Consider the following 17,272-nt stretch of genomic DNA (forward strand, 5'->3'; position numbering starts at 1 on the left):
AGCACTCTGCCATTCAGCACTCCACACTGCATTCATACCAGTTTCAGGCAGGTCTGTCTCAGTCATTGTGTCAAACACTAGATACTAGACACCCATAACATGAAATGCGTATTCGTCACTCACTCCATTCACCAAGGTCCCACCCCATGGGCATACCCACAACATACAGTCATTGGGAAGGCTCCAGCCAGTTTGGCCTGGACTTCCCCACACTACCATATATGGAACTTCCACCCAACAGCCAGTCAGGTGGAAGGGACCGAGTCGGGTACTTCCCAGGACTTTGGGAAAAACAAGGTAACAGGCAATAGAAAGCAAGAGGCCACAGGGGCCATCTTGTCTCCTATCAGGAATCAACTGATTCCAATGGCAGGGCCTGGGTAGCACCTGTCAAATTCAGCATGGAGCTGCCACCAGCCCATATCCTGCTCTGTGGGACACACACAGGTGCCCAGAAACATACACTAGGAGTACATGGTCGTACTCCCACCCATGGGCACCCTAAGGGTATCCCAAGGGTCTGTTCACCAAACCAAAAAGAGGAAGAGCTGCACCGCCAGGAGTCCCACATGAACTTCTACGTGGAAAAGAAGACAGAACACACATGATAAAGCAATGAAGGACAAGGTTATGGAGGCCCTGTCCCTCCGATGCATTTCCAGCATCAGAGGTGTTACTTTGGCAACCATGGCCCCAACTGATATTAGTAATGAATGCCTCACTTAAGCGGTGAGCTGCTCCCCTATTGGATCTGACAGTGAGCAGGCTTTGGTCACATACACAGAAAAATACATCAGTGTGCTGAAGCTGCAGGCTGTTAGGCTGGCCCTTGTTTCCTTTCTCTCATCTGTGCTGGGCAAATATTTGTTGGCCATGACAAACAGCACAGTGGCTGTGCACTACCGCTGCATGCATCGACCGTGCTGCTCCTTAACTCCGGACGTCTTTTCGGTGGTACATATACAATCCCATTACGCCTCCATACCTCTGCTCCTTTTTCCATGCGCATAGCCTGCTGTTTCAGAACATGCCTCACAAATTATTTTGAGCCCCAAACCTTCTGGATTCAAGTACTGCAGGGTCTACAGCTTGAAAATGTCCATCACGGACCCGCACAGGGTAAAGCATGATACTGGGCAGTGCGGTTCCTATCAGTCAGTGAATCTGTAGGCTCTGTGGAAATGCTCGGCCAAGATGGCTCTAGGGAAGCCTCCTTCAAAGTCTCCAGCCAGCTCAGCCACCAAAATCCTCTGATGCCGACACTGAAGGACCCACTCCTGAGAGAGATCTCTTGCAGCAAGTCTCATCACTCTTCCTCTTAGTCTTCCCACAAAAAGAAAAAAGCACAGGCATAGGCAAAACTCCGACTCTTTGGAGGAAAGGAGTAAGCCTGCCCCTCAAAGAAGGCCTGAGGGAGGAATTTATTTTTACATTTATTTTAATTTGTATAGAGCGCTACATGCCCTTGGGCCTCATAGCGCACGTAGAACATAACGGGCAAACGGGTTAGGTTATGGGGACGCGCTTACTCTGTGGAGTTAAAGGTGAGGGTTTATATAGCCGTCTTGAAGTAAGCCAAGGATGGAGAAGTTCTTAGGTAGAGGGGGGAGGCTATTGCATTCTCGTGGTGCATGTATTTCAAAGCTTGTTCCACCAAATTTAGTGAGTTTAAAGCAAGGTTGACTTAATGTATAGTTGCTGTCCGCCTGTAACATTCATACAGATTGCTTGTATTTGTGGCAGTCAATTTGGTATTGTGCCTACATTTGTAGGTGAGGGACAGCGTCTTATGTATAATCCTCTGTTTGAAGGGCAGCCAGTGCAAGGATTTCCTGTATGATGTAAAATGCTCACGTTTAACAAGTCAGTAAATTGCTCTGACTGCTCAATTCTGTGTTTGTAGGCAATTCAAATTAGCTTGTGATGTGCTGATCAATAGACTTACGCAGTAGTCTAGTCAGGAGTTTATCTTAGCAGTGGCAAGAAGGTTTCTATTCTTCAGGGATGAGATGGGTCAAACCTGGTGGAGAAATGTATCAATGTATCCACAGGTTGAACTTATATGGATACCTGGTGTTTCAAGGAGAGTTCACAAACGAGAAAGACTATGTTTAGATGCATTTGGAGACTGATATCCGATTATTCAGGATTGAGAAGCTGGCATATAGTGGGTCTAATTTCTTCAGCCGTGACTCTGTGGCGTCAATGAGGAGTTCTGTTTTTTCGCTAATTAATTTGTTGCCATCCATAGTTGTATAGCCATGTACACCCTATTCATGACCTTGTCGTCAATGCGATTCCCTGACAATTCCAAGAGTACCTGGTTGTTGTTGGTGTAGTTAGCATAGCGGACACCCAGGCGGTCAAGGAAGGTCCTGTGGTAGATGTTGAAAAAGGTAGGGGACAGGCATGATCCCTGTGGTATTCCACATGTGGTGCTAATAGGTATTGCCTGGGCATCCTCTACAGCTACATTTTATGTTCTTGGACCTAGAAATTACATGATCCATTGGGTGGTTGTTGAAATAACAGACACTGCACAGGAAATCCATTAACTAAATGCTGGCTTTTTCTGGTTAGGTAAGTGGTGTCATATGGCTGCAGCCAACTTCATCAAGCCATGTCTCTCAACTGACCAATTGCATAATCCTAGCCTAGCAACTCATAACAAATCTAGAACATCATCAGGTTCTGAAGTTTTGACATCATATCGGGATATAACAGGGAAGAGAAAAGGAGAAGAGTTGTTGGGAAAACAGCAGGAGGATTAAGAGAAATGGATCATAACACTTGTCTTGGATGTGAGACAGACATGGTATCAAGGATAGACAGACAATTTGAAAACCTTTATTCAAGATAATGAGTTGGGATGAATACTTATCTGGCCCCATCACAATGGCAGGATTTCTCTGCCTAAATAAATTAAGGATTGTCAAAAATCAGAATGTTCAAACAAAATGGTCTGTCTGTGTCTAATAAACCTATGCTTGCCCTCACTAAGAAGAAACTAAAAGTGACTGGATAGTTCAACTAAAAAGGTGGTCAGCATAAAGTCTGGAACAATAGGAAGCTCCAGGGTTTTAATTGTAACAAAATGTTCTTCAGAGAATTCATACCTTCTACTGACTTCACTCTCTGGGTTTCAGGCAGTTCAGTTCAATGTGAAAGTTCACCAAGTGTTCGAGGCTCCCTTCCCCAAACTGCAGGTCCCGTTCCAACAAATTTTCACAAGTGTGTTTAGGGTTCCCTTCCCCAAACGGCACGTTCTGATCAACATAAAAGTTCACAACAGGGGGCACTGTAACAGAACTCCGGGGCAGGCGAGCACATTCCTGTCCAGATTAGCTGCATTTCTCGTCCCAGCTGATGAAGCGGTGTGTCGAGTGGTGTCGCTAGTTCATGGGGAACCCGCTGATGTGTGGATGACCGAGTGGACCCACCGGAGTGGCTAGATATCTGCTGACAAAGCGGGAGCCTGGGCCGTGCACACCTTGCAGGGCCAAATGTGGAGCGGCCGGGTGCAGGGTTGTGGCGACTCCTACGACAACGGCTGCACTGAGGAGGGCTTGCAGCTCCGACGGATGCCGTCTTCACGTCGGGAAGCGACTTTACATTGGAGCTAATGAGGCTGCACTGTGCTCCATGGGAGAATGCCATTTCACACACATAGGGACACAGACAATAGCGGGAGGCTCTTGGGCTCTGGTACCTACTGAGGGAGCAGACCTCCTGTCATGCATCGGGCTACCTCAGAGGGCAGACCCGGCTTCAGATCATAGCAGAGGCACAGAGTGGCCCAGAAAACGGCACAGCAAAATGGCAGCATGGTGGACTCACCCACTGTGGTGCCGCGGCCTGCCTAAGGAGCTGTGGGGCTACATGCCTCAGACCGGATGAACTGACATTCACAATTTCTGCATCACACCAGGAGGCACCAACCAAACTCTTTACTAGGCGGGAGAAGCAGACCCTGTTCGCCCAAGTGACCCCAGGCTGTGCTGACTCCGGTGGGTCATCTGGGCTGCTGATCCCTCCTCCACTCCACCATGTCCCCTGGGGTCTCAGAGCCGGCGCAGAGGGGGGGATCCTAGATCTACACCCCTGGTGACCTCACTTGACCGATTTCCATCTAACAAAGGAACAAGTGGGCACAGACTTAAAGCTGTCCTTTTGAACACCAGATCACGGATTAGTCATGCCCAAGACATCCATGATCCGATCCTGGACAGTCAACTCAACTTCTTGTTTCTCTCTGAGACCTGGATCATAGACACCAGTTCCTTCCTTCAGGATATTGCATCTTATGCAAAAACAGAGAAGAGGGTCTCGGAGGCAGAGTGGTAATCATGGCAAAATCTGATTTGGCATTCTTCACCTCTCCCATCTCTTGCCATGGCTGCAAAATCTTACTAGTTAACTGAGCCCCAACCTGAATACATGTGTGAATTTTAATCTTATGCATCTCCCATCGGCTATGCCCGACTTCCCAGAGGAAATTTCTCAGACCCTAAGCTCCCTTGAGGGTCGAAATCGAGCATCTCTTCTCTTAGGTGACTTGAATTACTGGAGGGCAGATAAAACAGATAAAGGAGCTATTGAACTTGAACAAACCTTAAAATAATCTGAATTACCAAGTGGTAAACATGGACCCCACCACTGACAAGAACCACATGTTGGATTGGCTGGTCTCTAGAAATGTTTTAACCACTATTGACAAAACGTATCCTTGTATTTGGTCGGATCATTACATCGTGGATTTCCACTTCCAATTAACAGAGGCGGTAGTTAAACCCCAGAATCCCTCCAAGACCATTATCCATCGCAATTTCAACAGGATTCAGGTGCAGGGACTGTCCTTTTTTTTTAAAAATCAACTCTCATGACTGCGAGTGAGGATTCAGCCGAGTATCTGGCCTCCTTATTCTCAAGCACCTTTTATAAGCTACTTCATGCAAAAGCTCCTCTTTGATCTAAAATTGTGAGGGATGAACCTCAATCAAAAAAAATGGTTTACACCTGAACTCATAGCAATAAAGAAGAAAAAATGCATACTAAACTACGCTGGTTAAAAGACCAAACTGATCAAAACAAATCAATATGGAAAGAACTAGATAAAACCTACAAAAATAAATTCATCGGAACTAAGGAGGAGTATTATAACCTTGAGATTAGCCAGGCCTCTAACTGCCCAAAAAACTTTTTGAAATTCTTAGACTTCTTGAAAAGCCAAATTCCCTTCCTATCTCATTTGTCCCCTCTATGCAGAACTCTATAGATGTACAAAAAGCATTTGAAGCCAAAATAATAACGGCCAGAGAGAAAATCATTGAAGCACACACTCAACTAAGATTCAGGGTCATGATCCTAGAATGAAACGATCTACCTTTTCGCTTTCTCACCGATATCTGTACTGGAAATGGAGAATCTTCTATCCAATATGCGTCCCACCTCATGCTCTGAAAATATCCTCGTGCCTAAACTCATCTTGGAACACAGAGACATGGTTGCCCCTTTCCTGACCAGGTTTGGTAATGCATCATTTAGAGATAGCATGGCATCCTTTAGAGATAGCATGGTGCCATCTACAATTAAAGCCATTAGGTTCTCCACTGTGTTTATAAAAAAATAAAAAAAACAGTCCTAGGGATCCAGACAATCCAAGACCCATACCTAACTGTCATTTCCTCCTTAAAATCTTGGATAAAACGGTTTGCATGCAATGTCAAGCTTTTGTAGAAACACAACCTCCATGACAGACAATCAGGTTTTCGACCCCGCTATAGTACTAAGACCGCACTACACGATTTACAATCTCAAATGCTGGGTATCATCGAAAAGGGCAAAGTGGGAAGGCTGGTACTATTGTTACCTGTCATCCGCTTTCGATTTGGTTGATCACCAACGCCTCTTGCAGTCCTTATGCCATCTGGGACTTTGCTCCTAGAGTGCGGTTGATTGGTTCCAATAGTTTCTATCAGGACGCAAATCCAAAATTCAGTGGGGATCGGTTCTCTCTCCATCAGTTCCCATTTGGTGTGGAATTCCTCAATCGGCAAGCTTGTCCCCCATCTTGTTCAACTTATACACAAGAACTCTCTGTTCACTAGTGGATGATCAAGGGATATTCTTTACGAACTATGCCAATGACACCCAGCTGGTCCTAGAATCCACTGGAGACCATTTCACGGATAACAGATCCACCGCCTACATCTTCTGCAATATAGAACTCTGGATGGCCTCCAACTGGCTTTGTTTGAACACCAACAAGACAAAGATTCTGGTCTTTGGCTCCAGGCAGGCCCGGGGAAAACTGAACCCGGCCTCCACAGGTTTTAAATCGGAGACACCATCCAGGTTCAAACTAAGGTGAAATCGCTTGGTGTTCAGTTCCGAGGCACATGTCAATCAGCTGATCTGAAATTGTCATTTTCAGCTGCACCTTCGCAAACATTTGCCCGTACATCTCAGAAGAGAACGGTGCCACCATGGCTCGAGCAACAATCAACTCTAGGTTAAATTATTGCAATTCCCTATTGATTGGAGCTTCAAGCTCATGCCTAAACAAATGTCAGGTTCTACAAAATTATGCTGTACGTGTCGTCAAAAAAGTTGCTAGGCGTGCTAACATCTCCAATCACTGTCAGGTTTACTGTCCACAAGCAAATCCTGTTTAAGACAGGAACTATGGTTTAAAATGTATTTCTGGACAAGACCCTGCCTATTTAAAATCATCAATTCCACAATGCGGTCCGCCAAGAAATCTGTGCTCTAGTGGTAAGAAGCAGATTTGCCCTGATCATAGACTTATTGATGGACTTGGCAGATCCTTTCAAGTAAAGGCAGCAATCTTTTGGAACGCTCTCCCCATTACCTTGAGGTCGGAAGAGGTACTAGGAACTTTCAGAAAAGCCTTGAAAACATATTTTTTCAAGTGATTTCCCCTCCTCCTGACTGATGCGCTCCCCATTTATCTCGTTCCTTGATGGTTGTTCTGCCGTGTGAGTGTTATGGGCGCTCCAATGCCCACAGGCTTTCGGCGCCTTTCAAATAAATACATAAAATATATAGGGTACTATGCCTATGGGCGTTCATTGCCCTGAAAATTGCCTATAACTAACTGACACCCTGTTTGCCTCTGCAGGCGATCCTGGTCGCAGAGTACACCTGCACAGTATGGACTACAGAGAACACTGGCCAGTGGCTGCACAGGGACGCTTTATCCTGGGGACCTCCCTGATGCACATACCTGAGGCCGGGAACCATCCGGTTGTATGAACAGAGCGCCTGTGCAAGGAATACCGCTCTCTCCTGCTGTGGTCTCACCGACTGGGTATGGCCAAACCCACTCCCCGATTCCTGTGTAGACGTAAACGCTGCAACTAACCCAGCTGAGGGCCTTCTTCACCGTTCCTTGCACCAGCAGCCCAAAATGGAAATAGCAAATCGACTGAGCGATACTCACAGAGATGAGGGTCATTGAACAGCGGACTTTGGAGTCAAACAGCACAGTCCAAGACATTGTCCCGGGAGGAAAGCTCAGCAGCAACGTGCTCCCCTTGAAAGCAAGACGACACGAAGCAACAAAGGTTCGATACCCGGGTCCGTGCTTAGAAACCTCTGGGTATTTAAGCGTGTTATAAATGCGCAACATAGACAAAGAGCTATGCAATTAAAAAAATTCCTGTAACAGCGCCTTGATGCCCGCGGGTTGTGTGAGCGCTTTAAAATTGCAAAAAAAAGATTAAAAAATTAAAAGGGATCTACAAGATGTTCAAACTCAGTTCAATGCACAGGCAGACTGTACCACAGACAACGAACAACGCATAAGCGCTCTTGAAGACAACTGTGCTATAACCTCAACAGAACTAGACTGCCTGATAGAGGTGCAACGCCTGGAGGCCTAGGTTGAGGATCAGGAAATTGGGGCCCACCGCAACAGCCTTCGCCTGGTGGGCCTACCTGAGCCGGCTGAGGGCCCGGACCTTGAGGCCTTTATCTACCAATTCTTTCACAAGCAGCTACATATTCCGGAGCTGAGGTCCTATGTGATTGAGCGAGTACACCAAGCCCCTATCCTGTGACCTGCTGCTGGTGAGCTCCCTCGCCCTATCACTATGCGCCTCCTCAATTTCCAGCACAGGGTGGCCATACTACGTGCCTATCATGCCGCTGGTGCAGCGCGAGCCGTAGGAGCAGTCCTCAGACTCTTTGACTACTCTGCTGAAGTATCAAAATGAAGGAAGAGGTTCAACCCGCTATTTGAGGCGCTAAGGGGTTTGGCCCATAAGTTCTATTTAAAGTTTCTGGCCGTGTGGTGCATACAGCTGGACAAGCAATGGCATTCTGTCGACGATCCAGGAGAAGCATGGTGCTTTCTCCAACAGCGAGATATTGTCTCTTCTGACTTCCCCACCGACGCGGGCGATGAAGCCTGACCAGCTCGAGCAGATCCAATGCACTGGCGCCTGCAGCAACGGCCGAAAGACAAATGGAAGCATGCGAACAGGCGGCTGTCTGGGCCAGATCGCAAGGCTTCAAAGCCTCCAACCTGACAACCATTATCTCTTTCAATGTTCAGATGGCCCACTGCACTGCTGCCTTGCTGCAGGCGGAACTGGTTCCCCCATCCTTGTAACAGTGATATCCCGTATTTGCGAGGGGGCTATGCTCTGCAGTTTTGGCGAGGGACTTAACAGACACTCTAAACTTGCTGCGAGACCTATTTGTGGGTGTGAGGGGATCTGGTTTAGTTCGCCACCTGCCCACTCACCCGGATTTCCGGGGTTTCCCCATGGTAGGGTGGGGCTTGGCTAGTTCTCAATTGAATTTGGTTGTTTTGGGTTTATCTGCCAGGGCCCTCGCCAGGGGTGTGGGCACACTGGAAAGGGGGGAGGAAAATATGGGCGTACCTATGCCCTCCCCAAGCATGTGTCTACCCAGCTTAGTATTGGGATTTTGTTTGCATATCTCAATGTTGAATTTCTGATTGGTTTATTTGGTTTCTGGGTTGATATGTTGGGGAAATGGTTCATGCATATGTATTTGTCCAACTTTCTATGAGTAGGTTGCTTTGACGCGTGCGCCCTGAATTCTTTGGAATTCTTTCTAATCAATACACACATACACTGTGTTAAGCAATCACTTTTCCATTCAAATACACAACTGCATTTTTTAAATCTTTGCACAAATTAGGGCTTTCCCTTCCGAAAAGTAAAGGTTAAAAATGATGTATCATTTTACAATATTAAACACATGCCTATGCTTAAGTCAAGCTCAGAGTTCCCTCATGTGACACTAAAATGATGTTCAGAAGCAATCACTAATTTCCCTCACATTTCAGAGGTCTGTGGCTGCCCAAACAGTGCAAGCACAAAATAAATCATAGAGAAGTTAAAATGGTGAAGAGTAAATCTGAATGCATAAGGGCATCAAGAAACCTTAGAAAGGTACGCAAAGCCATAGAAGGGTGAGAATAAAACTGTGTGCCAAAGGTACACACTGTTTCACAGCTGTAAAGGTGTCCCATAAAGATATCCATTCAGCCATCTTTTCAGAAGCTGCATAGTGCTAGGCAGGCAAATGTCATCCCTGCTGGGTTTATCATATCTTTGAAGACATTCTGCTGCACACTCAGTACTACCAAAAGAACCAACTGCAAAGTATGTCACACAATGCAGAACTGTGATGTTTATAAATCATCTTTACATTAATTATATTTCAAATACAAGGTAGGTAGGACTTTTACTGTGTACGACAGCAGGACATCTATATCAATACACACATCTCAAAATGTTCACATGTATTGTACAGTCCAACCAACTCTACGGAGTTAACACACTTTTTTAATTGCCTTAAACGCAAGCTGGCAAGACCCAAAACCACACTTACAAAGGTAACATTGTGCTGGAACGCCCGATTTATTGCTCCATTTTACTGTTGGAGCATTGGGTATTTTGAACAATTGCACAAACCCCAATGTGTAAAGAGTATGTACAACTTAATTTGTCATAAGAGGTGCCTGCATTGTGCAGCTATGAGGAATGCTGTTGCATCCAACACATGAATTTTCAGGGTCACCATTATCCATTACTCCACTGTGAGAATACACAGCCAACGATTCCAAGAACCTTCTCCAACTGTCTTTACTCTACTGAGGTGTTTATGCCCAGGCAGAGTTTACAAACATCTCTTGTGGTTTTGCCATATTTTAATGGTGTTCCATCCCAAGGGATTGGAGGTACATCTGCTGCAGCAGGTAACTTTTCTTATTTCCATTTCCCCCCTGCTAACACCAGAGCTGTAACCATGACAAGGGGGTGGAGTTATTTTTATTCAACATTTTTATAAGATATGCCTGTACCCCTTGCATATATTTCATATGAGAAATTTACCAATTGATAAGTCTGATGCTGGAAATGCATTGGAGGGATAGGGCCTGCATGTCCTTGTCCTGTACTCCCTTATGTGTGTTCTATGTTGTTTTCTGCACAGAAGTCCAGTTGGGACTCCTGGCAGTGCAGCTCTTCCTCTTTTTGGTTGTGGTGAACAGACCCCCCTCAGATACCCTTATGGCACCCATGGGTGGGGGTACAACCCTGTACCCATAGTGTATGTTTCTGGGAACCTGTGTGAGGCCCAAAGAGCAGGATATGGGCTGGTGGCAGCTCCATGCTGAATTTGACCAGTGCTCTGAGTAGCCTCCATTTTGGGATACCCATGCCCTGTCATAGGGATCAATGGATTCCTGATAGAAGGCAAGATGGCCCATGTGGCCTCTTGGTTTCTTTTACCTGTTACCTTGTTTTCCAAAAGACCTGGGAAGCCCTGACTCTGTCCCTTCCCCTGACTGGCTGTTGGGTGGAAGAACCATATATGATATTGTGTAGAAGTGCTGGGCAGACTGGCTGGAGCTTTCCAAGTGACTGTATGTTGTGGGTACACCCTTGGGGTGGGACCTGGGTGAATTGAGTGTGTGATCAATATGCATTCCATGTTATGGGTGTCTGGTTTCTGTGTGTGACACTTGAATGAGCAAACCCTACCCAAAACTAACATCAATGTAGTGTGGTGTGCTGAAAGGCTGGGTGCTTGCCCCAATCCACATTCCTGGTTATCGGTGTCTGGGTGGAAGTGAATGGCCTGAATGCACTGTGAGCCTGATTGGCTGCCTGCCTGCATGAATGCCCTTCTGTCTGATTGGCTTACTGAGATTGGCTCAGCAGAGTGAATGAGGAACAGATGTGTATATCTAGGGGCCTCTCACTTCCCAATTTATTGAGAAGCTGAAGTCGAAATTTGAAGCTGCTTATCCTTGAAGCCCAGCTGGAAAAAGAATTGATGCTGCTTTCCTTCAACGAAATCTAATAGCTGTCACGTCTGTCGAGGACTGATCCGAGAGAGGACCTGGCTAGGCGACCTCTTCCCGAGCTACGTGGGAACATCATGCAGAAGCTGACCTTCATCGAGGTACCCTGAACGCCAGTCCTGAAAGGCTGTGGACCATAGAAGGAGTTCACCAAGAATCTTGAAGTGAAGCACTAAGGCATCGAGGCCATCGGACTCCATTGCTGTCGACCAAGGTTCAGAGGATTTCCGTGACCGATGGAAGCCCGTCGAGTCGTGTTGCCCAGAAGCAGGGACAGCTTGACACTTTGCTGCTCGACGACCGGAGACGCAACACTCCACCTTTGCCGGAGAACATTGAAAGAAGGGCTCCCTTGCCATCACCGTCGACCGCTTTGTCCCGCCGGAGAAAGTAGAGGTTGTTGACGACCCAGGAAAGTCTGCCGGTGGGTTTCCTGCCATCCGAAGTCCACAAAGACGCAGACAAGTGAAGATCTGAAATCCAGGTGTGGTCGAGTCCCGATCGTCAACGCCAACACCCGACGCCCGCTGCTGGGCCAACGTTCTTCACTGAGACTCCTTTGCGGCACCAAACTCTTTGCATCAAGGTGGACCGCACGCCTCATCTTCACACGACTTCCACGATCAATCGCCGAAGAGCACCGTGAAGGTCGAAGCTGCCGTCTCAACGCAAGTGTTCACCTTTCTTCGAGGAATCTCGACTCCATGTGGCTCCTGCTTCAAAGGGAGTCCACTCTCGAGGGATCAGTCGAAGACCCGTTGAAGAAACTCTTCTAACTCGCGAATATTGGGGAAGTTGAACATTTTAACCAGGAAAAAAAGACTCTTTAAAAATAAATGGACTGGGCATGTTCATGCTCTTTCTTACAGGTTGCCCAGGTGGGCATTCTGCCACTGTTTAACCCAACTTGTCTTCCTTCCTATACTCTATGCTGATACACATAATGACATAGAAATCATACAGCAATAACTGTCAGCAGTTGATGCATTTTAAAGGAATCTGTAGTTATGTCTGGTACCACATAGACATTGTATATATTTGTCATATTAGAATTTACAGAATACAAAGTGTATCTTGAGCCTTATTTTTTTTATATATAAAGAATTGTGTTAGCACATAACATAGTGTGTGGACCTTCCTTTGTGGGGGGGCTAGGGGATTACAATGCACTTAAGAACCAGCCTGCATCACCTCCTGAGGGCTTGAGCCTTGGGTGCTCATCCAAGCTACCAAATAGAGAACATTGGCTGGGGTGCTCTGTGCTTCTACTCTGCCATATAGAGGGCAGGCGTACCGATACCCCCCTCCAGTCTTTACAATAAGACCCGATGTAGACATTTAGTTATGTTGCATTAATATTACAGAAGTGTCTAGGTGCTGCTCATAGTGACAGCAGGCAATGTGAGAGAGAAACCAGATATTAGCATTGAAACCAAAATTCCTTGTTCCAACCTTCTCTCACTTGTGTCCAGTTGGCAGACAGCTTATGTTCTTATCGCTTCCTCTAAAAGATTGTATTCAGACCTAGCCGAAAGTAGCCGTAACAATTACCTCTAGTGCACTTAACTGTAGAACACACTGTTTTCTCCAAATCTTGGGCAGCAGAAATCTGAAAACAGATCTACGTTATAAAACTGAATCCCAAAAGCTTGAATTACAAAATTGTGAAGCCCACTTGATCGCATCTGGGGGATGACCTGGACAACTTCTGGTGGGCTAACCTGCCTTCGTAGTACCCTGCCGCTACATGTTGGGATATCTTCAAGATGTTTTTCAGGGGGCAGTGTATCTCTCGATGGGCCTATAAATTGAAGGATTGGTGGAACAGGAAATGCAGCTAAAGGTGGACATTGTGCTTGCCGAGAGGCTGTTACGCTCACCTGGTATCCACAGGGACGCCACCCAGCTGGGTTACTCACTGGAATGCTTCTCAGCTTTGCGCTGATGTGGTCTGCGGGGAAGGTTCTGCCTGAAAATACAGGAGGACTGTGTTCAAGACTGACCGACTGGGGTAAGTATCCTCCCTCCACCCCCGTATGATTTCAGTCCCTCTGGTGCCCTCTCCTCAACTTGTGGTAGAATTGGGCCTGCTCTCCATCCTGCCTTCTTTGCAGGAGCGAGTGTGGTCCAGTTACTTCACTGATGCCGGCCCGTTTGATATTGTTCAGGTAGGTCTTATTGCTGTTCTTTAGTTTTGTTGCTATCCTGCATGCCTTTCTTTGTTTAAAATGTCTCTTTTTTCTCCCTTAGGCATGCGGAGCTTCAGCGCGGCGAACTGGCTTGGTTGAGCCCCGCTGGTAAATGATGGCACATTAAGAGCGCTATGATGCGGTAAGTAAGCGCTATGATGCGGTAAGTAAGCGCTATGCGCAGCGCTGCAAAGTCTTGCCTTTGCTAACCTGTGTTTTCCTTCCTTGTAGGTCGCAGTGTTATTCAGCGCGAGTGGAATGTCCGGAGTGGTGCCAGCCGAGAGGCGACCAGCCAGGTAAGCCTTTTGAGCAGTTTGTAAATGGCCCTACTGCTTTCTTTAATGTTGCCTTATCTTCCTCTTTCATGTCGTTCTGTCCGGGAGGCATGCAGATTCGAGGAAGCTGTTCTCAGTAGCTGCGAGTATTTAAAGATGAAGACTGCAGGTAAGATGCTGCTGCTAATGATGTTCCTTTTGTCTCCTTGCAGGTTCTGCTTCTCCCAGGTTCGAGGGAATAGCTTGACACGGTGAGCGTCACGTTGCAAGCTGCAAAGTAACGCAAAGCGTGCGGTCTTGCTCGGGTGTGGTTTAAATAGCCCCAACAAAACAGTCCAGGTAAAGTAGTCCCTAGTCTACCACACCCAAAACACTAGACCGCATAGCTTGGCACTTAGGTACCAAGCTATGTGGATGCCTCCATGTTGGCTGACAATACAATAAAGTAGTTCCCAAGTACATTGTTCTTTCATGGTGTATGAGCCTGGCGCCACAGGCGCCAGGACTGGCCCCATGAGGGCTTTTGAAGAGGATGCCAGGCTCTAGAGGCCAGAGTCCTGACTCCACCTGGCCAATGGGTTTGCCAGAGGGGGTTTTGGGCGAGGGTCGTGACAGAGGCTTTGTGTGCACACCCGAGACTGCATACTTATGACCATCTTGTTAAGCTGCGGGCTGAAGTGGAGCATACTGCTACTCAACGAGCCCTAAAGCCGTTCACCAGATGGTCGGAGACCTACGATCGGGATAGTGACTGCCCTCTCCACTTGACGGCATTCGCGCTGTGGGGCAGCAGCTGCGCAAAGCAGTCAGTGTGCAAGACTGCAACAGCGTGCCTCTTACGTCTCAGCAGAATATAAATTATTGGTTCGTGGAATTCTACGGCGAGCAGAACGCAGAGCTGGAACCTCTCCAGCTACATAGGATGGATGATTTCCTCGCCGGGGTCTGCCTGCAGAGGCTTATTGCCATTCAACGAATGGGTGGATCTAGATCTCCCGATCACCGCTGATGAGATAGCTCGAGCCATTGGCTCGCTCTGTGCGGGCAAGATTTCTGGACCAGATTGCTCTGTCCATCCACCTATATAAATCGATGGCTGACTGCCTTGCTCTACTGCTCAAAACTGTTTTCACAGAAGCACTTGCAGTGGGTTGGCAACCTAACTCAATGCTCAGGGCCAACATTGTAATTTTTCACAAAAAAGGGTTGAGATCCTAAAGACTAAGGCTCCTACCGGCAAATCTCCCTGATCAACGCAGACGCCAAGATCTTGGCTAAATGCTTGGCGCAGAGTATTGAGAAGGTTCTGCCCTAGTTTCTTTATAAGGACCAGACCAGGTTCATTCAGGGTCGGTATTCGGCAGACAACGTGCAGTGTCTGCTTCATGTCATAGCCGGGGTGTGTGGGGGGATATCGGGACCCTGGGGAGGTCATCCCGACTATTGATGCTGAAAACTCTGTTTGACAAAGTCTGATGGGACTTTGTTTCAGGTGCAGGCTGTTTATGGCTTCCCCCTGGTGCTCCTCTGTCTAATAGGACTACTGTACAAGGGTCCTACAGCTTTGGTAACAACCAACGGTTAACCTCTGCTTCGTTCCCATTCTACTTGGGCACCAGACAACAGGGATGCCCACTCTCCCCTCTTCTATATGCGCTCTCCATCGAGCCCCTTGCAGAGAAACCTCACGCTGATCCAAGGTGGTCTAGGATGGCGCAAGGGGAGGAGGAGCACTGGGTATCACTGTATGCTGACAACCTGCTGATCTATGTGAGTGGCAGCGTGAGCTCACTCCCTTGGCTGCAAATACTATTACACGACTTTGGCCCCATGACTGGATACATGGTTAAGTGGTCGAAATCTGACATTCTCCCTCTCAGGACTGACATCCCCTGGGACCCTAGTGGGTTTGCCCCGTTCCACCTCCAAACACACTGGATAAAGTATCTGGGGTGCTTAGCCACCCCCTGGACTAAATCATGGAGCTAAATTACTACTCCCCTCTCATCCCCTCACCCTCCAAAAGATTACATCAGACCTAGCCAAATGGAGAAAACTGCCATTATTCCTGATAGGCCGAATCAACGTCTTCAAAATGAATTTGCTCCCAAGACTTGTTTATTTGGAAATTATGCTGCTGTGTGTTTTTTTATTTATATATATATATATATATATATATATATATATATATATTATACAGCCTGCAGTAGCAGCTGTGTAGTTATGGTTAAATGGTTAAGTTGCTCATCTCATAGAAAGAGCACTTTTTGAGCGTTTTATAACATCGCTCCCCCTGGATGGATCCTCGCCAGACTTTGCAAAACGAGTATATGGGCTACTCTGAATTTCTTTGCAAAGTTTGGTGAGGTTTGGTCCAGGGAGGGCAAAGTTATAGGGGGGGTCCCAATGTTTTTTTCCCACATAGACTGAATGGAGAAAACATTTCTGTTGCACCTACAGCCCAAACCGCTGGATGGATTTTCACTAAATTTGCAGCAGGAGCGGCGGCTTGGTCCCAAATTGTAAATTTGGTGAAAATCCATTCAGTAGTTTTTTACTACCAAACTACCAAAAAGTAGGTCTCAAAAAATGGGTAATATCTATGTCCGCTACTGGACCCACTTCCCTGTTCGATCCGCGGACAGGACACCATTTGGATAATCGGCTTATGTCGTGTCTGCGGACACGCAACGTGCTCTCTGATTGGCTGGGATGAGGAGTCCAGTGCATCAAATTCTTTTGATGCGCCCGCCATATTGGATGCGCGGACATGCGCTGGAAGTGAGCATAAATCCAATTTTGGGGAGTGTGTTGGTGTGTATGAGTGCTTGGAGAGGGTTGGGGAGTAAGAGATGCTGTATTTGTTTAGGTGGGAGAATGCTGTGATGTGTTCGCAGTGTTCACGGTTGTCCAGGAACTGGGCGCACTGCTGGCTATTTTGGTTTAGTATGATGTTGGTTTTGGGGCATTAGGAGAGTATTGGGTGAAGAGGGTATGTATTGAAGAGTGTGTACGTTGTTTGTAATTATTTTTTAGAATGTTAATTGAAGTGCACAGTTTTGAGGTGGATGTATTATGTTTTTGAGTTGTGGTCGTTTGGTAGGTGTTTGTTTCTATGGGTGTGCTATGCTGCGGTGGTTGTGGCCAAAGCCTAGAGTCTTGGATGCATGGCCGAAGGCCGTAAGCCATGCACCCAAGACTCTAGGCCCTGGCCACAACCATTGCAGCATAAATCTACAATGCTACCAAAACATTTTGATTGTGGTATGTGGGCTGCTTAGGGGATATGTTTTCAAAAATGTGAGTATTGATTGGTAGTAGTGTGATAGTGTTTATAGGATAGTGCGATGATGTGTGTTTGTTTGATTGTGTTAAGACTCTAGGCATTTTGGGTTGTATTTATTGGTGAGGTGTTCGTTTGAATGGCTGTGTTATGTTGCAGT

The sequence above is a fragment of the Ambystoma mexicanum genome, chromosome 5q, assembly GCF_040938575.1.
Source record: "Ambystoma mexicanum isolate Mex_15411 chromosome 5q, UKY_AmexF1_1, whole genome shotgun sequence".
Classification (NCBI taxonomy): domain Eukaryota; kingdom Metazoa; phylum Chordata; class Amphibia; order Caudata; family Ambystomatidae; genus Ambystoma; species Ambystoma mexicanum.